Here is a 23,571-nt window from a genome sequence, read left to right as displayed (position 1 = left end):
ACTTTCCACACCCACAGTCTTGCTTTGTTACCTCCAGGTAAAGATCGCTTTCATGTTTATCATTTCCTTGTTGCAACTAATTAAGCTGCCAAGTTTTAAATCCCTGGCAGCTTATCCAATTCAGACCAATTATTCTATGTGCAAGGACAGCTTGACTACATTAAATTTATGTTCTCTGTCCTTCAGAATTCATCATGGGACCTCAATGCCAAGATAAAAAAATCTAAATATTAATCTCAGTTCTACAACTTTGTAACCTTGGAGATGGAATTTAATTTCTTCATATTTGTTTCTTCTCTGCAAAGTTTTAAATACCTTTCCACACTTCTCATGAGAAGATTCATATGTGGATAATACTCGAAAACAGCCAGAAAAGAAAAGGGAGACAAAGTAGGTGTTGATCAGTTCCCCTTCTGCTCAGCACAAGTACACTGGAGGTCTGTGTTACAGCTCAGAAACACGTTGGACAGGGGGAAATGTCCAAAAGGGGGAGATGAAGAGCCAGGCTATTCTTCAGGGCAATGACTGAAAATGAAATCCAGATCTTTCTTTAGAAGCGTTAAGAAGCTAAAATTGTCTTTTGTCACCTTTCAGACTCTGATTAAGAAAGTGCTGTCAAGGTCATTTTCCTCTCCATATGAGGAGCCTCTTGTGGAGAGAATGACCAGATGGGCTGGCTCTGCTTTGGACATAACGTGCAACAAATCTCAGCACAACTTCAGCATTTATGTGCTCAAGTGACAAGTACTTGAAAAATGCTTCAAAAAGCTGCAGTAATAGCATCAGCACTAAGCTCTGCACTTGGCAAACACTAAGCACAAGAGCAAAGTGAAGAAAAATGAAGGTATTCTTTCTTAATTAAAGAAATGGAGACAAAGAATAAGGAAGAATAATTACATTTCTTTATTATTGTATTAATGCTACAACATAGTGAAAAATTAATCTAATCATATCGTCACTACACAATCTGTTTTATACCCATTGATGCATATATTTCCATACTGGAAATGAATTTAATGTACCAAACAGTAACACCCAGGGTGCTACAATTCTCAGCCAGGTACAGAACAAAGGGCCTCATTGGGAGTTAAGCAGAATATGCTGCTGAAATAAAAATTTATTACACACACCTTAGTATGATGAGAAGGCCCTGGGATTTCCTATGTTAATACTACTACAATATATCAATGTATATATTCAATATATATATTTACAATAAAACCAAGATTTAACAGTGCTCAAAATAAAAGCTTTAATATGCAGGTAGTCTGCTGCATATTATGTTGGAAGTTTCCCTCTTTGAGCTCTAACACCGTTTTAAAATATGAAAGATCTGATTTCTGATAGTATCAAACTCGGTGAAAGTATGAACAGGACCACAGTGAAAGAAATAAAGTTAATTAGTCTTTCCAGTAGCTTTTTCTCACAACCTTCTGTTACAACATTTTTGCTTATACCTTTACTCATCTTATAGTTATTGAGCAATGCCACCTATCCTCGAACTAAAGCTGAACTAAAAAATCAAAACTTTCCAGATAAAAGAAATTTTCAACATTTTCATGTTCTATCAAAACCACTTACGTGTTCAAAGAATAGGTGTCTGGTTGTTCTATGGCTTGACTTTGCTTTATAAAATCAATGCACTGTATCCTATTTATCCCATTTTATTTTATCTAATTATTCTTCACTTTAATTAATTTTTCTCTTTTTGCTTGCACTCCTGTATTCAATAATTTCTAACTGTAATCTCTTGAACAAAGAGCTGTTCTGCTTTACATTTCTACATCACTTAGTGCAGCACTATCCTGCTTCTCCAATAAGCCTTTAAAATGCAATAATTACACGAATACATTTTATTAGCCTTGAGGCCAGCTACCACAAAATTATTCATTTAATGAAACAGCTTTATGTTTTCCTGTATTCATATGCCAATAGTAATTACTGCTATCAATGGATATAATGGTCTCCCTTTTGACACTTCCTATGATTCAGCTATTCCTGGATTGGGGAAGGGAAAAAAAGTACATTTTCAAGACTTCTCTAAACACTAGTTATTGTATTTTTTTCTTTTTCTTTTTTTTTAACAATACCAAGTATATAAAATACAACATAATGTATACAGAAAGCCAGAGAAGTCAAATGTTCAAATTCATGGAATCAGAAAAGAGGAAAAAAGTCCTATTGCCACACTGATTGTGCCATTACCTTTTCTGTGAGACGAATTGTGCTTTACACAGTAATTGTTTTTATACACATTTTTCAACATTCAACCATCCTCAGCAGGTAAGAAGAAATGGCAACCTAGGCAAGGTTTGTCTAGAACAATCTTACAGGTCTGATGTTAATAATGTAGTAAGTAGCAAACAGCATACTGTTGCCTGAGGCAGAGGTAATTCAGCCCTAGTGCATTCAAAAGAGTAATTACTGTACCTGGTTTTGATTACAAACTGCAAAAAAAACCAAAAAAACCCCCAAAAAAACAAACAAACAAACAAACAAACAAAAAAAAAAACCCACCAGCAAAAATGTATTACCAAAAACGCAATAAATAATGTTGATTTTTCATTCTGGACTTTGTTTCTCTCTTTGATGATGATGGTGATGATGTGTTCAGTGCTTGTAGGCTGCAGTGTTTAACTCCATTCAGTTTATATTCACAGTTCATCCAGCAGGCTCTACTGAAATGCTTATCTGGCAAATACCTTTCACTTCTAATTAGACAGGTTACTTGGAAATCAGAATGAAATTTTTATTGAGATAGAAGTATAGAACTGTATAGAAGCTCAAGTGAGAATATAGATGCATTGGTTAAGACTCTAGAGGAAGCCAGTCTTCTTGACAGCTTTAACTCAAATCCCACAACTGGGATTTTGCTCTAACATGTCACATTGAACAAAAATTTACTTTACAGTTGACAGTTTCCATGTCAGGTACCTAGAGAACTTAGGGGCATACAAGAATTGTAACTGAAATATTTTAATGAAGTAGCAATTACAGGGCAACAGGCATCTGCTTTCAGACAGTCAATCCTTCCCAGAGGTCCTTTTAGAAATAGCAACCTTAGCTAAAAACAGCATCTTGACCTGACAGCTCAGTGACAGAGGACAACTGCCATCATGGCAGGCAAGACAGATGATACACTGCTTCACAAAGCATTCTGCATCAGGCAGCTGAGCACTCTGACTGTGGATCTCACTGCACTGGCTTTGCTGGTCTCCTAAGGAGGACTCCAGAAAAAACACTGCAATAAAAGTCCTTTTCTTCTCAAAGTGGCCAAGATAAATTAATCCCAGAAGGGCAGGAACAGTAAGGCCAAGAGGAGAAAACCCATCACATAAATGAAATGTCTATGAGTTTCATTGGCACAAAAGAAAGATCTTCTTGCCTGAGAACATTACAATTAGCAGTCCTGAGCAAGATTTCATTTACAGGAGGAGAACCAAAATGCAAACGGAAGATAGAGATCTACAAAAATATGAAACAGCAGCAGTTCACTGAGCAGACACACTTGGCTTATGAGGCAAGGGAAGAGTAAAAAATCTTCTCAAACAAAGTTGTCCCTGTCCATGGCTTTTTTTTTCCCTTTTTGTGGGAATATCCTGACTAAAGATAATTCACCTAAATGCTGGGAGACTGTTTTGATATTTTGCACTATTTTTTCTGGCTCTATTAACTTCCTCAGATATGGCCTAAAATGTTTGGAGCAAATTACTTAGGAAACTATTTATTACATACATACATACATACATACATACATACATACATATATATATATAAGCGTGTATTTATTTATTTATTTGTTAACAGACGTATTTCATGGACTAGGACCTAGAAAGTTGGCTTCTCATCTATTTTTCTCCTTTCTCTTTTTTTAAGGTCAAACAGAGCTAAATTTGTCAGCAGGTGACTGTGAATGACTAGTAGGATGACACTGCCTTTGTTCTGCTCATTCCCACTAAGAGGAAAGGATCTCTGAACATAGAAAATCTGTGTCTTTTTGTTATCTCTGTATTCCCAGCCATTAAATCTGAATGTTGTTGTTTTGCCACAATCCACCTTTTGTGATTTGGAAGGGTTCACAAGATTTTAAAAGGTACAATCATATGGATGGCATTGTATTAGTCACACAAGGTCAGCCAAACAGTGACTGGCTCACAATAAAAAAGCTGGAGTTTAAAAATGTAGAATACAAAATAATCCCACAAAAAATGCAATGGTGTATGACTATCTGATACAAAGAAATATTTAATAAAATGCAATTTTATTTTTCAAATATTTCCTAGGCTAAGATAAGAGGAGTTAACAGACACACCAGCACACTAAAACCCCACTATTCATCCAACTTCTTGCTTGTGTTTCTGTCTGGTTTTCCCTCCTGACTGCTGCCTTTGTCTTCTCTCTTTTTGGCTTTTAATTTGGGCTTAATTCCTACCCAGGATCTACTTACTGCATCAAGAACAACACCCAGAATCCACCCAAGTAAGCTGTGTCTAAGAGGGAAACACCAACTTTCTCAAATTGAAGTTTGTTTGGGGATCCTTGTCAAGAGAAGAACAATATGTGCATCTGCAGTAGCCAGACTCTCCACACATGCAGACTCACTGCTCCTCCTAACTTGTTTCTAATAACATCACATACCTGCAACAACATATTTTCTTTACATATTTTAATGTGCTGAGAAGTTAACAAAGTTCTTGAAGAAAAATTTCTGCAAAAGTAATCTCTTAAATCTAAGTTGCTCTTTTATTTTCTAGTTCTACAACACATATACTAAATGTGCCTTCTTTTCCTTAAGATTTTACCTTTTCCTCTCAGTCTGACCTCAGGCCTCAGCCTTGGACTCTCCACACCTCTCTAGAGCATGCAAAACTCTGTGACCACTGGGGCTTCAGCAGGCCCATGGCTCCTGACCAGGGGAGAGCCTGGCACTGTTTGCAGAAGATAAATATTTCACTGTAAAATACAGCATGTTGCAATATAAAATACAAATATTCTGGGGTTAGAAAATAAAGTTCTAACTAGAATTGTACCCTCAAACACCAACACTGCAAATGACAGACCTTACTTGCACTGGTAAAAAATGGGTGACATCTAGCCATTTCTCACAAAGCATTTAAAATCTGAGCTTCATTTATTAAAAATGCTGTCACATATCATCAGCAAAGCTCCTTTCTCTCATTGCAATAAATACAAAGGATTATCTATGTGGGATTTTTTTTCTCCTTTAAATGGAAAGCTACCTGTGTTAGAGAAATAAGACTTATGGCCAGTGCAGAAGCTGCTGTCTGTGACATTTAGCAGCGCAAGACTACGACCTTCCTTCTGGAAGGAAAGCCTGCTTAAGGACAGAACAAGCTTTTCATTGGTGGGCATTATGGGGAAAGAGGAGGGGAGAAATCAGATCATTATATTCTACACTTAGAAGAGAACTGTCTGCAAAATTACACTGGAAGCAAAACATCACATAGCTTCATTCCTAAAGGTTGACTGCATTACTGAAATATCTGTCTCCAGCACCAGGAAGGACTCAGTGTGCTAAGTGCTGTTCAGAAACAGAACAATTAAATCACCTCTCCCAAAAAGCTTGCAATATAAACACAAGGCAAAAAAAACCACCTCAAATGGATGCTGACAGATGGGGAGAGATGAGATAATGAGGAAGCACCACTAATCCCTGACTTGAGACCATGTCAGCACACTGACACCATGAACTGCTCACAAAGATTTTGCTTTGAGAAGGGTGCCTTGTTTTAAAGAACTGCATTCAGGAAGAGAACTTGCATTGCAAGGAAAAAGGAAATTAAAGGTTGAGAGGTTACAATAGATAACACAGGTGAGAGGCCTGGATTGAGGAAACACCAATTGGTATTGGGAAGATTGCCACTACAGAGAAAGGAAACATCAGTTTGCCTGAGTGGTCAGTTATACAACTGCACAGCATATCTACCTGGCAGCCCTGTCCTTTACAGAGAACAAGCAGAGTACAAAGAAACCCCTAAAGCTTTTAAGCTCTTTACACCTAGCCCAATGGCTACAGTAAGCTGTGCTGTCCACAGGGACACCTCTGCCTGGCAGAAACCTGCATGCTGAATAAGCCCAAACTCAACATATTGATCTTAATCAAGATACACTGGAGCAGCCTAGTTCAGGGTGCTGAAAGCTTGGATCATCATGGCATCTTCATGTTGGAAAGAAGCAAGCACCATCTCTCACCTTCTCACAACAATTTTTATTAGGAATACTGAGAGAAACTCAATGGATATGTGCTTCGTCCTTGAATGCTGGAGATTTGGACACCCCTTGAAGGTTAAGGCTGCTCTTGCTTTAGATGCTCCTGCTGCCTTAGCAGACACAGTATCATTTTCTTCAGACACAAACCTTATGCCAGCTGCCTTTTCATTCAAGTCCTTATCTCAGACTGGCACTCAGAAATCTGAGTGACGTAACAGTCTGCATTTGATGGAAATAACTGTTGAGCTGGGAGCTGTCAGCATTTATTATAGGCATAAAGAGTGCCACATAACAGGAGACCAGAGAAAAACAGAACGTACACAGTTTTGAGAAGAGGCAAAAGTGTATGATACAAAGGTAGTTTCTGAAGAAGGAATACTGACAGAATGTTAACTTTTGCTAGTCATGTTCTCACATGGGGAGGCATGGAAAAAAAACCAGAGACAACATATACAAAAAATACATAGAAAAAAATCTTAAATAATACTTATCTGGCAAACCTATCTATGTGAGCTGAAAAATTTAAAAAAATTATATTTAAAATGTATCAAGTAACAGTATGCACACAGCAAATAACTGTGCCTTGTAGCCTCTCTTCATTGTTCTTCACAGATACCTGCAGATATGTCATGGAAGAAATCTTCCTCAACAGTTGTGTCACAAGAGCACCAAATGAATTACTGCATAATTCACAAAAAAATTAGCTGACTTTGTTGGGCAAGAGCCTTTATGGCTACTATTATTTGACACATTGCCCTTTGGTGGCTGATACCTTACCAGAAGATTAGAAACCAGAAGAAGCCATTCTTAACACTGCTGGGGAAATCTGATCCCACAGGTAAGTTGGCATCTCCTGAAGCAATGGTCGCGCTCTCCCAGCCAAGTCAGACTTCAAGCATGATGGACAGAAAACATGGGTTTAGAAAACTGCAGGGTCAAAACCTGATGGATAGATAAACATTTGCTCTATGCCTTCTTACCACCAGGTCACACACTGTTCTCCAAACACTGGAAGAAGCCATTCTTAACACTGCTGGGGAAATCTGATCCCACAGGTAAGTTGGCATCTCCTGAAGCAATGGTCGCGCTCTCCCAGCCAAGTCAGACTTCAAGCATGATGGACAGAAAACATGGGTTTAGAAAACTGCAGGGTCAAAACCTGATGGATAGATAAACATTTGCTCTATGCCTTCTTACCACCAGGTCACACTCTGTTCTCCAAACACTGTTCACACACATCTTCTCCGAAAGCTAGTAAACATATGCTCTTGATATGGGTCACCACTGTGATCCCCCTGATTTCTTCAGTGAAGACAGTGCCATACTGCCATCAATGGGTTCCATTGACTCACATACACAGTGGTCTCTAAGTGTATAATCCTCATCATGTCCAGCCTGAACCTCTTCAGAGCCTTCCTGCCCTCCAGCAGATAATATCCCCACCCAGCTTGATGTTGTCTGTGAATTTACTGAGGGTACATTCAATCCCCTCATCCACAACAGTTGTCAATTATTAGATTAATAATACATATACACAATAATTACTTATGCACACAATATAATTAGGTATTTTTATCTTGAAAAGAATTACAAAGCACCTTTTCTTAAAAAGCTGGAAAAGCAGTATAAGTACCTAAGCAGATGTGAATAACCTGTTCTGAGGGAAAACCACAGGGCCACAATGAAGCAGCAGCAGATTCAGTGCTGTGTGTTGCTCTGCTTTACCGAGGAAAGCAACTCCATTTTAGCATTACATTTTGCTCCCACTCTCCTGCTTTTGCACCTCTCTCCCCATAACACCTATAATTTCACATAGGTAAAGATCTCCCTTACAGAGAGGTTTCTGCCTGAAATTTCCTTCTACAAACACAGGCTTTGCTGGCTTAGATACCTCTGTGCAGCTCAAACAAGATTATACCAGACAGCAGTGCACTTCTGGCTTTAGTGTCAACATGAGAAAGCTGCTTATTTAAAATCTTGCACAAAACCAAGCATTCAGAAAATAGCTGATGCTGTGAATTTTTGAGAAAGCTGAGATGACAAAACAGCCAAGCCATGTCATATTGCTGCACTTAATCATTAATTAGTCTAATGAGCACTGAAATCCCACCAGATAGGATGAAGTTGTGCCTCAAAGCAGCAGATGTGATTCTGGTCTGAAACCTCTGGGGAGTATTTATGACAGTGACTGCAGCAGTCAGTCTGAAGAGCAGTGCCACAGAGGAAGAAATGTCTGCCATGGAGGAAGAGATTAGTCCTTGAATGGCAGTTAATTTGTTCCTGATAGAGAATTTTGCTGTCAGGAAAGGAAAATGTCTTTTATGAAACCAGAATAAATCCCCAAATGGGTTCTCTACAGAGAACATCTAGGTTAAGAGAGGTGTCATAAATACTGGTTGCTTATAAGTTCTTCATAACTTTATTTAGAGAGAACAAGAAGCAATAAGCCAATGCACAGAACCTAAGACAAACTTACAAAAATAAAAATTTTAGAAGATGCATTGCAAATATACTTCAATGTTCCTGTACATAATGGTTTACAGTGCAGCAAGCATGGAATCACTGCAAGATTATGTTGCAAGATTATGTACCCGAAAGTTGATTTATTGAAAAGGTCAGCTTTGATACTGGAAGAGAAGAAGGAAGAAAGAGTGTGGAGCTGCCCAGGCCAGTGACAGTCATACAGCTCTAGCCACCCTGCATGACCCTACACATACCACTCAGAACACTAAGAGACTCCCCTGAGTCATCATCAAGAGCTGTACAGAAGCTGAACTACACTTTTTTTTCCAAGGTAATTTCCAAGGTCCAGATGAGTCTATTGCCTGAGTTAGAAAAACTCAAAAGTATGAAATTGTATCTCTTTGTGAATACTGTTGTAATATACACACTACAGGAAGCTAAAATGTGTCACTTAAGGGGCAGTAAATTGCAAGTCTGTATTAGAAAATATGCTTAAAGTTTCTTGCAAGCATATAGTGCCGGGTTTTAAAGTCATTGTAAGAAGGACTGGAGGCAAGATAGCACGTTCTTTGCAGGAATCTACTGGTTTCATTTGTCCCTCAGCTGAGTAAGTCTCAGAGTAACATTCCCTCAGAAAAACAACAAAAAAATTATTTTTTATAGAAAACAGAACAAGCACAGCTTTTAGAGCAACCTGCAAAATAAAAAAAGAAATACAATATAATCTTTTTTCTTTACAACACCATTTCCTTCAGCATATCCTAAAAAAACATAGCAGAAATGAGGCTCAAGTGTTGTCGCAGCTGGCCAAGAGCTGCTTGTTCAGTTTTCAAAAGGCAAAACCTACACAGGGCTCTTAGATTTTGCTGAGAGGATGGACAATTGAGCCAAGCTTCTAACCATGGAATTAATTTATTTTTCCAACAGTGGCTTTACAGGACATTTTAAAGCACTGTCTTTCCCAGCTGATGTGTTTTTCTTCTTCTTTCTGTACTTCCTTTTTTAAATTTCCCTCCCTAGCATTGGCTAGTCTTCCTCCAGCACCAGCTGTCTGCAGTAGCATATTACACTATTAAGGGAATTAAGATTTCCAAAACTGGACAGAAGTCCACAATCTCAAACTACTTACCCATATTTATTGCCTGGTTAATGTGCATTTCTGCACATAACTGAAGAGTTTGCAGAGATGGTGGCATCTCTTACATTGATGCAAGGAAAAGCTACTGGAGCTGCTCAAGCATAATTGAAGACACAGTAGGGCAGAAGAATCCTCTTCAGAGGTGCTTAAAGAGGAGGTGACCAGACCAGAGTTTGCAGGAGAGAAGGGATTTGGCAATGTGGGCATGTGTTTACATTATTTTCTAGCTGGTTTAAGTTAACAAATATGTTAAATCAATACATAGTGAGATACAAATACCTGTGGAGAGTTGACCACTATCTTGCAGAGTCCATGTTCCAGGTCCAATTGTGATATCTATATGCATATCTATGGGGGGGAAGGGTTTTGGTTTTGTTTTTTTTTTTCTTTCTTTTACTATGATACATTCTGATTCTGTCTCTGTTCAGAATTAAGGCAGTGTTTGAGTTAGTTTACCACAATGTGACAAGAATCATAAAAAACGGGTTTGCAGTAAGATAAAAGCATTTGAGATAGGACTATATGACCTGAAAAATACAATGAGCTAACCCTCACTAATTTACCTACTCAGAACACTAATAAGGCATATAAGATAGAGAGGACTACTATAATAGATGTAATAGATTTGTAATATTTTTTATAATATTCAAACTATAAATAATAACACATAATTTCTCTACTCTTATATGAAATAGAAAAGAAAGAAAGATTACTTGAAATTAGTACATTTTTCCCTTGAGAGCTGTTCCATTTCACTAATAAGTCATTCTTCATTCCTACATGAACCAGAAAAAAATATGAACTGTATCTTGTCTTTTATTTCCACTGTAAATTAGTGACATTATAGGCATGTGTCACAATCTAAACCAAAATTTGGTTGTCAAATATTAAGATGGTTGAAAAAATCTAAAATTCCTGGAATGTGCCATCACTAACAAGCATAATTTACACTTCTCATTCTGATTAGCTTCCCTTTCTTCCCTCATTCCTGTGCAAATGGGACAGAGTTGCTTAGTGTATTAGTGTTTTAGTTTGCATCTCATCTGTTCCAAATTCACCTGCCATCTGTATTACTCTGTGGTTACATAGTTTCAATTCTCCCATTTCATTAAAGGCTCATATGTAGGATAAAGGAGGTTTTAAAAGGTAACAATGAAAACTTTGTTTTAAAATAGCCAAATTGGTCCAAGTTTCAGTAGATCTTACTGGATTCCTTACATGCCAACGTGTTCCTGACAGCACCAACAAGTCCCTCAATACTTTTTTCAGTACTTTCAACTGCTTCCCTCTTGCACCAACATGCAGGGGCAATAGGTATTCCTTTAGTAACAGAAGACTTTAGCTTTTTTCAACTCCTGTTTTCAAGAACTAATTTCAGTACTTTCATTTAAATCTATTATTTAAAGACCTGAAGTGGAAAACATTAAATTTTAGCTGCTCATTTTCTCTTCTCCTTCCCCAGTCTGTAAACATCCAATAGAAATTATATAACCGAGGAAGTAAGAAGAGGGAGTAGAGTAAGAAATCCCAAACTGTCTGAACTGTTTTTGTTGTGCTTTTGTTTCCTCCCCTGGCTTCTAACAGGGCTCTCCCTCTTTCTTCTAAAAAAAAAAAAAAAAAAAAAAAAAAAAAAAAAAAAGGCCTCTTCCACTCCTAACTGACCAAAAGATTCAAGTTTACATGAGGAAGGGGCCTCCAGCAAGCAGAAGTTTTAATCAGCAGTCCAGTACACCCCTGTTCCAATTTTCCCTTGTGAAACATATGAAATGTTGCTGATAATAACCTGATCTCACACTCTTTTCCTATTTTCAAGATCTCTTTAAAACATGCTTTGGGCAAGTGTAGTATACAAGTGACTATTAAAAATAAATAAAATATCACAAAAGGATTTTATTCTTTCAAACATTCTTTATTATTTCAAACATGAAAATGTTTGAAAATCATTCTCTGAATCATTCTCCCAGAACTGTTAAGACTCTGGAGAAAAAATCCCCAAAGATTTTAATCAGTCATAGGTGAGACCCCTCTCACCTACAGAGGCTTAGACTCAACTTGCACCTGACTGCTGGAAACTCTCCAGGAAGGAACCAGCTCCCCAAAAGATGAGAACCCAAGTGTTGTCTAGTTCCCCCTCCTGATATCCCACTCCCTCCCTGGACTCTCCTCCTCACTGCCCTTACAGACATTTTTCTTTCTCACCACACTGAGGAATTAAGAGTCTCATCAGTGATTTCTTATTTTCTTTTCATCTGGTGACTGTGCTCCATATCACACCTTCTGTATGGCCCATTTTCACTACAGCCATCCCTTTGTTTTGCAGACTGCTCCCAGTAACAAGGTCTGGATTAACTTTTAGATACCACCATGTTTTATTTACGGTTCATTTCTGGACTATTTTCATTTATAACAAATCTTTCCAATGCATGTAACCTTTCAACCTTTTTTTTTTTTGGGTCTCCAATCTGTGGCACAAGGCATATTGACTAGCCTGTGGCAGCTTAACTCTTATTGACAGACTCCAAAGAATCCAATTTACAGAACTGGTTTCTCTGCCCTTAAAGTAAAGGTGAATAAACAGATCTAAAGGGCATCATATCTCTTACTCTGTGTTTGAATGGCATCAGTAATATATTTCACTGAGGTTGTTCATGTTGCTGTATCAGGCAGCACCTAACCAGGTGACCTTTTACACTTTAATTTTGTGTCTTTTCAAGATTGATTACATTGTGAACTTGGAATTGTTTCACATTTCTATATTCCCTGACTTCCCAAGAAGAAGACACTTCCTTATTGCAACAAACCCAGTCCAATAGCTGAATAATATGTGCCCTCTAGGTGTTGCCAAGGGAGCAAATCTACAACACAAACCAAGTCCTTCCCTTACTATTCTATTGTGCTTTACTGAAAAAAAAAAAGAATTTGTCATTGGTTGGTATCTAATTTGAGACCTGATAGGTCTCAAAATAAATGCTAGAGACAACAAAAATGTACAGTTCAACAGAATGATGCATATTAAACAACAGTTGCATTAAAAATGAATTTTTACAAGATCATTAGAAATGTTTAACAGAAGAAAAACTGTTGAGACCAAACTGTGCTCCAGGAGCTGTTTAGACAATACATAAAAACAAACAAACCAATAGTGCTATTTAGGGAACTTCCTCCAGCAATCATTCATGAATGATTTAAAAACAGCATCACTCCTCTGACTTCATTTCATTACTTGGCTTTACATATGAACAAACTGAATGAGATGCATTTATCTGACTTAACAGCTACACTGTGTATGTACCACAGCAAGGCAAAGACATTCTCATACAATTTCTCCAGCATGGCACTGCAGTGAAATTAACACTGGATTGGTGACCTGAAAGTTATTACTAAGGCAACATAGAAATCAAACAGTGTTATGAATTCACTACAGGTAAAAGATAGAGTAGAAATCAAAAGCAGAAAAATGTGGAAAAATTTCTATTAAATACACACATCCTTCAATAACATCAAAAGAAATGTTAGAAAATATGGGTTTAAATATATTTCTTCTTTAAAGAAATACTTTGCTTTTAAGTTACCTCCAAAGTGACAGCCTTTTTTAAAATATGCTTTCACAGCCTGAAGAACTATAGGAACAGATACTATCACCTAAGAAAACCACAGTAAGGTAAAACAAAGAGTACAATCAGCAGGACTCTGAGTAGATTTTCAATGTTTTCATATAAATGTTCAACCTTCTGACTGGGTTTTCACAGATTTCATTCAAGAAAAACTGGGGGTAAAATTGTGCACTTGTGCACTTAGTCTCTGCTGATCAGGCAACATTAAAAATAAAACACATGCCATGAGATTATAGATAGCAGGATTTCTTTTACAGTAATTTGGTTTGTTAACTCCTATACAGTTCTTTGAATTTGTATTTTTGAACATGTTGTAAAAATAAACATTGATTTCCAAATGAAGACATTACAAGCCTTTGTATTAGTAACAGTCAACACAAAATTTACAAGGAATTTACTTCTGTGAAAGCATTACACTGAAAAATACCAATTTATTAAAGGCATTTAAATTAGGGTTTTGTTGAGAATTTAATTTTTTTTTTAAATAAGTATCAGTTAATACTCAGATCCTTTTTAATACAGCGGCAACATTTTAAAAATTATTAACCAAACCATCAGTAGATGGATCCAGACTGTGGCAAATAATTTTCAGCTGTCACACCATGAGGTTTACTTTTATTTACTTTACTTTCATGCTATTCCATTCTTTAGTATATATTCTTCTAACCAGTAACCTAGCTTAGAACTCAAATACTACAGTAAATAAGGAAAATATTTCATGTGGTCATTCTTCAACTCACGGATTTAAAGGTCCAAATTTGGGGTGAAAAAACCCAAACAACACAAAACTCCCACAACTAAGCAGATTTTCAGCACAAGACAAATAAGGAAAATCACTAATACTTACAAGATTTATGAAATGAAAAAACAATCCAGTGCTTCAAAACAGAATGAGAGCCTATGGTTAAGAGCCCCTTACAATGCCTCACATCAGCACCCTGAACTTGCCTCCTGTGCAGTTTCAGAAGGTTTTTCATTGTTTATTTTTTAACCCAACAAAAATTATAATGCAAATAAATCCACCTCAATATCATTTAATGTTTTCAGAGGTCTAGGATTTTTTTTAGTTTAGGTTTTAGGTGGGGGCTGGGCTGTGCTTGGTTCTCTACTTTTTTAACATTAAATGGATAGATTATGAGAATTATCAGAAGATGTGGGGTATAAAAGTTTAAATTAAAGGAAATTAGCCTTTACTTATAAAATTACATCTATCTGGTATTGTGTCTCTACTAATCTCAACACCAAACCCCCCAAGCATATTATTTCCAATACTTTTTCTATTGTTGTAACAGTTTAAGCAATTAGAAACTACAGTTGTTTCCTACTTCCCTCAAGACACTCAATATAGTACTTCTAAGCACTGAACTGTTTTCCAATAACCATTCTACATTTTACTTCATTTCATCCCATTAGTCCCATTATATAGCATCTTGAAATACTTCCTTGATCTTCCAATAAACCTTCAAAACTTTTATATCTGAATTACCTCTCCTTTGATCTCCAACAGTTAGAACAAGGACGTACCTGCAAAAACCATCTTCCAAAAACTCTGGTTAGTTTGATCAACAAGGCAAGCAGCTTAAGCAGGGTATATATTTTATAGCTTTAATCTAGTTAACTACTCCATTGTGATTCATTGCTTCATTTTGCATCTTTATTTTTTTCTTTTAAGTGGCATAAAGCTGTGATTTTTCCTTTTCTATTTCAAAAGGAATAAGAACACAAAATGCACAGAGAAATGGCATTAGCAGTGAGAAGCTTCAGCCTGAGAGGGAATCCTGGAGCTTGATGTACAGCATTCACCAAATAACCCAAATTTCAACTTTTAATTTGTTTGTTTTATGGCAAATTACAAATCTATACTTTTAAACTGACTCAGATAAATTAACTTTTAAACTACCAGGGCAGCACAACAGGATAAAATTCCTTTAGTTTCATTTTTTTAGTTTTTTAGTGGAAATTTGGCATAGTGTGGATTTATTGCTAGCAACACTGACACACCGGTGATTTGTTTTTAATTCAGATGCAGTTTCTTACTTGTATCCTAATTACCCTCTCACAGTTATTTCAACTGATAAAGTGCAGCCTTTGGAGCTACATCATTAAACCCCTAAGCTTTTCAGGGCTTTGCAAGCCACTCAAGAAGCATACACAACAATATTTAAGAAAATCACTTCAATTTTTAAAGAAAAATTCTGAAACATAGGTGTTATCTTTAAAACACAGTAAATGATACAGAAACTTTAGCAATATAACTGCCTTAAAACATGTTCAGGTTTACTGAGCTGCCTTCTGGGGCATGCAGGTCACTCAGCCGTGCAGCTTGTGGGCAAGTGCAAAACCAGAACGAAGGCAAAGGCCCAGCTACTGCTCCTCATTCCTGCACAGCTCTGGAGCCATACTGGATGCCCAGCAGCATGACCCAGCTATTTGCTCTTCCCATCCCCCTGTGTGACTCTCAACACCAAGTCACCGCTGCCTGCACTGCATCCTGCCTCTGGAACAACTGAGCTGAGCTACTTCTTTTCTCTCAGGCCTGCTGCAGTGCTCCTTGACCAGCTGATCTTGTGTGGGCTCCTTCGGTTTTCATTAATGGATGAAGCTACTGGCATCCTGTCATCAACAGATTTGTTTCAGCCACTTCCTAGCAGATTTACTGAGGCACACTCCCCTTACTAGGCGGTATTCCTTTCCCACATCAGCATTTACTAATGACTGAGAAGAAGGGAGAACATCAGAGCAAGGTCCAGAGAAAATGTGTTCAGGCTCCTCCCTGGCCTGCACTGCTGGAGAGGTGAAGGCAAACAAAGAGGGGATGCAAAGGATTGGCTCTGCCAAGTCACAGCTGCTGTAAATACTGCCCAGGCTTCTTGCTGAGAGCATGTGATGAAAGGGAATTTCACATTTCTTGGTACCCACACAACCAGCACCCCAGCTGCCAACAAGAACTGCTTCTGCCCAGCCTAAGGCTCTGTGCTTCCAGCCACTTGCACCTCCAAATCGAGTTTGTCCTTGGCCGCAGTTCCAAAGTCACTGCTATAGGTTGTGTGATAATTTTTCAAACTTAATAGACAGATTTTCACAAACTAATTGTTCAGTTCAGATCTACCATTTTACTGGGGGAAAAATAATTAAAATTTAATAATGATGATAATTATAATAATAATCATCATCACCAACGTTACAGGGCTTGGAAAAAATACTGCATAAGCCTGTTTGTACACAATAAACTTGTGTCCAATGTGTACAACTTGGTGGCCATCAGATATTTGAACCAGGTTTTTTTAAATAATATTTTATTTTCAATGCACTCTTTACTTTAAAAGAAACAAGCTCCACTGTGATACCAGCACACTGCCTACAGAAAAGTGGTTGCTGAAAACGCAAAACTTTCAAAAAGCCTGAGTCAGAGTTTCATTTTCCTTTTCAAGTACTATGAAACTGATATAGGCAGTTTCCATAAACTCTCATTTAGAATGTTTTACTGTGAGTAATATGAAATTATTTTGCTTATTAACTACAATTTGTTCCTCTCAAGAGTTGTTATAAGTTAATCACATTATTTCTGTATAGCACATACAACAGAGACAGCTGGTGTTATGGGAGACTCACCTCACCTAGTGTTTGACTAGACTAGACTTTGGTTTAGTTGTTCTTCCAAAAGTATCTGCAGTATATATAAAAAGCATCTATATGCCACTGAAGTATTTAGCATGATGAGTTTGCACACAGTACTATCTAAAACATCTTGCAATATGAAGGAAGGCTAAAATGGTAAAATGAAGGGTCACTTCTCAAAACAATGTTAGTGGAAGAATTTATGAAAACCTAATAAAAAAAAAATCTCTAATGGATTATTATCTGAAAAGCAAGTGGATGTGCAACATAGATTTTCTTTTTGTTTTATTAAATATCCCCTAAAGCCTAAGAGGAAAATGCAAAATTTAAAAGAAAGATATAAACTGGACAGTTTACCAACAACAAAATACTGAAGGATTAAAACCTAACCAGGCAGCAGCTTTAATGTCATGGAATCATCAGAGGAAATGAGACTTGTCAATTACCAAATTTCTCAATTATCGTGACAAAGTTTGTATCTGGAAAGAACATTAATGCCTCCTTTAGTCAGACTTAAAGGCCAGTTGGGTCTGAGAATACTCAAGAAAAACTGAAGTGACAAGTTAGTGGCCATCCAAAAATAAATGCCACATGGCAATCTGCTTGGGAGCTAATGTGCCCAATTTGAATTTAAGTCAAGAGTACAAAAAAAGGTACTCTCCTTCAGTAACTGCTGTGCAACTTGGATGACATTTAGCATTGTGCCAGACTGGGGTTTTGTTTTGCCAGTTGTTTTTTTGGTTTTTTTTTAAATACAGTATGCTACTTTCTGGATTTTGCTTTAAAATACACAGCCAGAGAACACAATAGAAACCTATAGAACATTAAAAGTCAATGCCTAAAAGACAAAGAAAAATATGAATCACCATTACTTTTTCCAGTAGAACTTCTGTTTACAGATATCAGCAACTTTTTTCCAATATTTGAAACAACAACCAATGCTCTAGGAAAACCACGTTTCAATGACCAGCTGATTCATTATAAATCTGTCGTAACCTGTAAATATATTCAGTCATTAATTATAAATCTCTATATTGCTGCTGATGCTGAAAGAGTGGAGAAAGTTCCTACTACTTGTGCAGTGATTCACAAAATAAGGTATTTATTCAATGATCTTTAAAAAATGAGTCAGATATGTCAGATATTGTGGAATTTAGAGATGAGTTTCTGAGTCTTGACTTTCCCCACCCCTGTGGGGATTCAGCTGCACACTCATGCTAGGCAGAAGTACCAGGTTGGTTCTGAGGCTACAGCGAGGAGCTCGCAGGCGTCAGCTCTGAAAGTGCTGCACAACAGACCTGCCAATTAAACCTGCCAGGAAATGGGCTTTCCATTAAACTCCTCTCTGGTTTCTATTAAACTCCAGAAGTATCCTGACTTCTTTCCCAGTCCCACTCCTATTTTCTTGCATTCTCTCATTCATATTCAGTACAATATTTTTTCACTTTTCATGTTAATTGTTCTAATATTCTTATATTCAAACCCTAAATTTCCAGTTGTTACATAATCTCCTCTTTTCTTCTTTTGTATTTTTCTTCTATTATCCAGCTTCTTTTCCCTCTCTCATTCTGAGTTCATTCTGAGCTTTTTTTCCTTCTCCATGTAGTATTTTATTCCCCTCCCTATTTCTTGCCAGCTGAAAAAAGATGCTTCTTTTTATCATCCTTTTTTCTGGTTCTTTTGTTTGCTTGCATAAATTAAAAAACCAACACTGTTAGAGCTCAAAAGCATCTGAGGACCAAATCCAAGCAGCAATACGTTTTATATGTGGATTCACTTAACTTCTAGGAGATGCAAAGATATCTCAGAAACAAAAAAAACCATTTCATTAAATAGGAATAACAGATCATATGCACCTGCAAAATAGCTTAGCAAAAATGCTGAAGGCCATATACTTTCCCCGTTGACACACTATAGCACTTTCCTGTTGCAGAAAGCTTTTCTGACACAATGTGAAAAGATAATGGCAAATTACAAAATTAGCACCACATCAAACTTCGTGTTTCAACGGCAGAACAAAGTATTTTGTCTGGCTTTCATCACGTCCACTTAAAGTATTGTCAGAGTAAGAATAATCAAGATGATGCAGCTGTTTCTTCAATCTTATCTCAGATTTATAGTCTTGAGGGGGCACAGGCAATCTTTGGGAACAGACAACAAACTCTCAAAGAGCAGCAGAATCTGCAGTGTAGGTCATACCACCTGCGAGCAATTCTGTCAAGACAATACTGAACTGCCTCCAATTATGGCTAAATTACTGCCTACTATTCAAGAGAACTTGGGATTTTTTCCCGAAACCTTTCTTCCCCGTGGTTTGGAAGTATTTTAACTGCACATTGCCAGAAATGTTTTCAGAAGTCCTGGTTCTGCAGGAACATGAGCACAGAGATAAAACATCCATTGATGGTTTTCACTACACAATGTGAAACAGTTCAAATCCTTTCAGTCCCCTCCTCCTCCCACCCCCCAACAATGGAACTTCTTCCATTTTTTTAAACTTTGTTTGTTTGTCTTGTTTTAATAGGAAAAATTAATTTCAAGTTTTACCTCAAAATGGTCCTCCTTCCCCAGGTTTTAACAATGGGCAACTTTGGGCTTGAAAATATCTCAGCTTCACGGATTTAACCAAATTCTGGGATAGATTACAATTAAAAAGCTAATTTGTAGTAACTACTCCCCTGGAATATAACTTCATAAGGTCTTTCTCAGTTTCCTGCCAACTAGACTTGTGCTCCAGGCTTGAAACAATGAGCTTCTGTTTTTGAGATGAGAAAACACTAGAATGATAAGAAACTGAGAAGTTAAACCATTTCAGACCTGCTCACACCAGTGTGAGAGAGGCTTGTCTAAAATGGTATGACTTTAACAGATCAGTTAAGCTGGCAAAAGCCATGACAAAAAGGAAACATTTGTTCTGCGTCAGGCACCGCATCAGACAGCAGTGATACCCTTGTTCTTAGGGGGAAAAAAAGGAATCAAAGCAATAGCTTACGGAGCTTTATTTTTTTGCTGACTAAATTTATCATGCTAGAATTTTTTCCTGTGACAGTCACAACCTCCTTAGCCTATTTTTACATTTTGCTTCTGTTTTAGATCTACCTCCTCAATGCAGAGGTTGCTCCACATACTGTTCTCACCAATTCAGTAACATCCTGTTCCTGATGAGTTTCTGGTTCCTCATGGCTGGATTTTATACACGTTCATATGTATAACAAATGTGATTCAAATATGATATGAAACTATTTCTGTGCAGAAATCTGATCAGTTTATTACACAATGAAAAGGTTGAGCACAGCCTTCAACAATTCTTATTGCAATTCTTCTGGTTTTCCTCTCCCCATCCTCAAGAGAACTCCAACTACACATGGACTTCATTGCTCTCCCTGGCTTCACTACTGATATACAGTTTTTAACCAGAGAATTTATACCAGATTACTGAATTATTAAGCATGGAAGTTCTAGATTTTTACTGTTATCTCCCTGTGCTTTTTGAAGGTAAATTTTGCTTTTTAGCATCTCTTCTTCTATGGGTACACTCAGTGACTATTTTTAGACCTCTGCAAACTTCCTCTAACACTGATAACTTTCCATTCAAGCTTTTCTTTTCTAAAATTGATGGGTTATTCAGTAAAGCATATATTGGGCAAGTATTAAATCATTCTACAATTGTGTTATTTTTTATGTTTTCATGTCCTCCTGTGATTTGATTATGGGAGTTTAAATGAGCACACACAAATTCACTCTGATAGCCTCACATTTCTTACAGTAAAATACAAGATTAACAAATTATTTTATAGCAGAAAGAGCAGAAACTCTCAAGCCAGAAGATTAGAACAAGTCAGAGGCTGTCATGGATGCTGCCCTGTGAAGTTAACAGGTCAGAGGGCAACCAGAGGCTAAATTCTCTGCCACAGAAAGCCAGGCAATGTGGTATTCACATATCCTCTGAACAGAGAGAGACACAGCTGTCCCAGGAAAATGCTGGGAAGCTGTGAGGAGCTGTAGGAAACTTAGAGAGAAGAATTCAAACAATTATTATCTCTCTTTCTGTAACCATTGTTTATAGATATGATTCTCCAGAGTGTGCTATTCATAGTTCACCGATAGTGTGAGAGAAGATTCCTAAAGGCCAATCAGGTCTTAGGTCCACAATTGTTTCTACAAGAACTGTAGATTTCTAATAATAAAGTGTTTTTTCATGCCTTCTGATTATGGAGTCTCTGTATCACTTTTGTCTGCCCCCGATACCTCTTCGGTGATAAGGCAACTGCAAGCTGGGGTCATCAGCCTCTTCCTCTATGGCCTAAAAAAGGCCAACAAAGAAGGATTCACAGTAGCACCAAAGGCACAGTGAACATCCACTATCAAAATACTTGTAATGTCTGTTTTTGAGAAATCACTGAAGGAAAGTCCACACAATACTAGACCCTCCAACCATAACCAGTGCCTGCTTTCATGCTGCAAGAGAATAGCAATTCCAGAATGACACAACTAAACATTATGAAGAGAAAACTAGTGCTTAGAGAGTTAATACAATCTGACAGTTCCTTAAGGTACCATCTAATTACAGCATTAAAAGGCATTTATCAATTTTTATAAAAGCAAGCCATCAACAGACAGCTGCTTACTTGTATTTGAAAAATGTCCCTTCACAGGAGAATGTTTGTCTTGCATACCTGATAACTAAAAATTTAGTTATAATGGAATATTAAAAGAGACTGGATATTGCAAATGGTTGACAATCCAGTCCTTTAACAACAGTGCCTTCATGTGTTTATTATAGGCATTTTATTATTTTAAAGCTAAGATTCAACCACGTTTTATAGTTGTAATTCTGTCCTCCTACACATCCACAAGCAAATTAGGTCAATTCCAAACTATTTGTAAAACCTCCTACATAGAAAGCAGTTTGAAATTCTAAAACATAGTAAGTTTAAAATAAACAAAGTCAACCTACCAGTGTCATAAGCCTTGTGAACTGTCAATTTTTTGTTCTAGCCTAATAGGGCATCTCGAAGTACTATGAACCAAACTGTGAGAATGACCGTCCTTGGCCAGAGATTGCATGCACATCACATTTCATAACATTTTAATAATGTTTATTATGTAAGTTTCCCTAATTAACTTCTAAATGTATTTCTACATTTGGCATCTGTAACATCCTGTGGCAATGAGTTCCAATATGCAATTATGTGTTGCATGAAAAAATGCTTATTTTAAACCTACTGCTGGGTAAGAGCTAGGAGTCACCAAAAATGTGTTAGAAGAAATGATGAATAATCATGCTCTCCCCATCCTCTCCATAACTTTAGTAGCTTTATATACCTCTTGTATTTCTTCTGACCTCATTTCTTTTCCAAGCTGCAGAGCTCTAATCATCCTGTTCAAACACAGGTATCTCTTTCCCCACACATAACCTGGTTTGCTCTTATTAAAAGAAAGGACATCTGCAACTGTTTGTACTATTCCAGATGGGCCACGGATGTCGTCATGATGTTTGTATAGAACAATAATGCAATTGCAAGCCCTCTTTTTTGAGTAGTAACAATTTAGGCTGCCATGCGTGTTAGTTACCCAGTTCCCTCCTGCAGGTATTATTAAATAACATTGTATAGTCAATGCACTTGCCATTCCACTAATTTGTCATCTTTCATTATCTTCCCACAACTGTTCATGTTCACAGATTTGGGGGATCTCTATATTGTGGGTGCTGTATGAATATAAGCTGCTATTTTGTTGTTTAGCTGCTTTCACGATTTATTAAAGCAGCAAAGATCTTCATATAGATCATTGTAGGAGTCTGTTCTTGGTTTGTGATAACTGATCTTCTATTCTCATCCTTTTTTCTTCTATCTTAAATAGTTATTTACCTGACAGGACTTCTCACTTACTTTTATGACTATATGATTTTTTCAAGAAACTTTGGCTGCAGCTGTAATGCTTGCTTAAAATGCTTAATTCATGTGGGATTTACAGTTCTAACACGACCAATGACTCTCATTCCAAGCAAGCTATAATTTGTCCACAACAATCATGTTGGCTCTTCTTTATTGTTTTATATTGTGTGCTACATGTTCATTTTTCATATTTGTTAACACACATCTTATTTGATTCTATGAAGTTTTAATTAATTTTTGTAGAGACCAAAATAAAACTTTCTGGGCTGTAGCTTCATGTAAATTATGCTACATTTCCAAATTCAGTGATTATGGATGCAAATTGTACCCTGATTAATTTGTTATTTTTTAATCAGCTTGCTCTAGATGTTTTCCCCTAATACTTGAGTGTCAAGCAGACCACCTGAGACATCTTAAGCAGGCACTAGTGCAAAAAGCTTCATATACCCTCTATAATTAACACAAATGCAAAAAGCATCTTTGTGAGATTTAGTGCTAAACACTTATCTTCTGCTAGTGTACTCCCAATGTCTTGATCCTTTCTGGGCCTGGAGACTGTTAGGTTTCTTACTTCTGATGTGTCTGAAAAATTTATCAAAGCTCTTTCTGT

General features: G+C 37.1%; 1 protein-coding gene across 2 annotated transcripts in view; it reads right to left on the bottom strand.

Annotated features, from left to right (window-relative positions):
- SLC2A13 (solute carrier family 2 member 13) overlaps positions 1-23,571 on the bottom strand; it is a 143,907-nt gene that overhangs the window by 53,452 nt on the left and 66,884 nt on the right. The window lies entirely within an intron of this gene.

This window comes from Onychostruthus taczanowskii, unplaced genomic scaffold, assembly GCF_017590055.1.
Source record: "Onychostruthus taczanowskii isolate IOZ18803 unplaced genomic scaffold, ASM1759005v1 scaffold23, whole genome shotgun sequence".
Lineage (NCBI taxonomy): Eukaryota > Metazoa > Chordata > Aves > Passeriformes > Passeridae > Onychostruthus > Onychostruthus taczanowskii.
The sequence above is the reverse complement of the archived record's forward strand: the minus strand, read 5'-3'. Positions and strand labels throughout refer to the sequence as shown.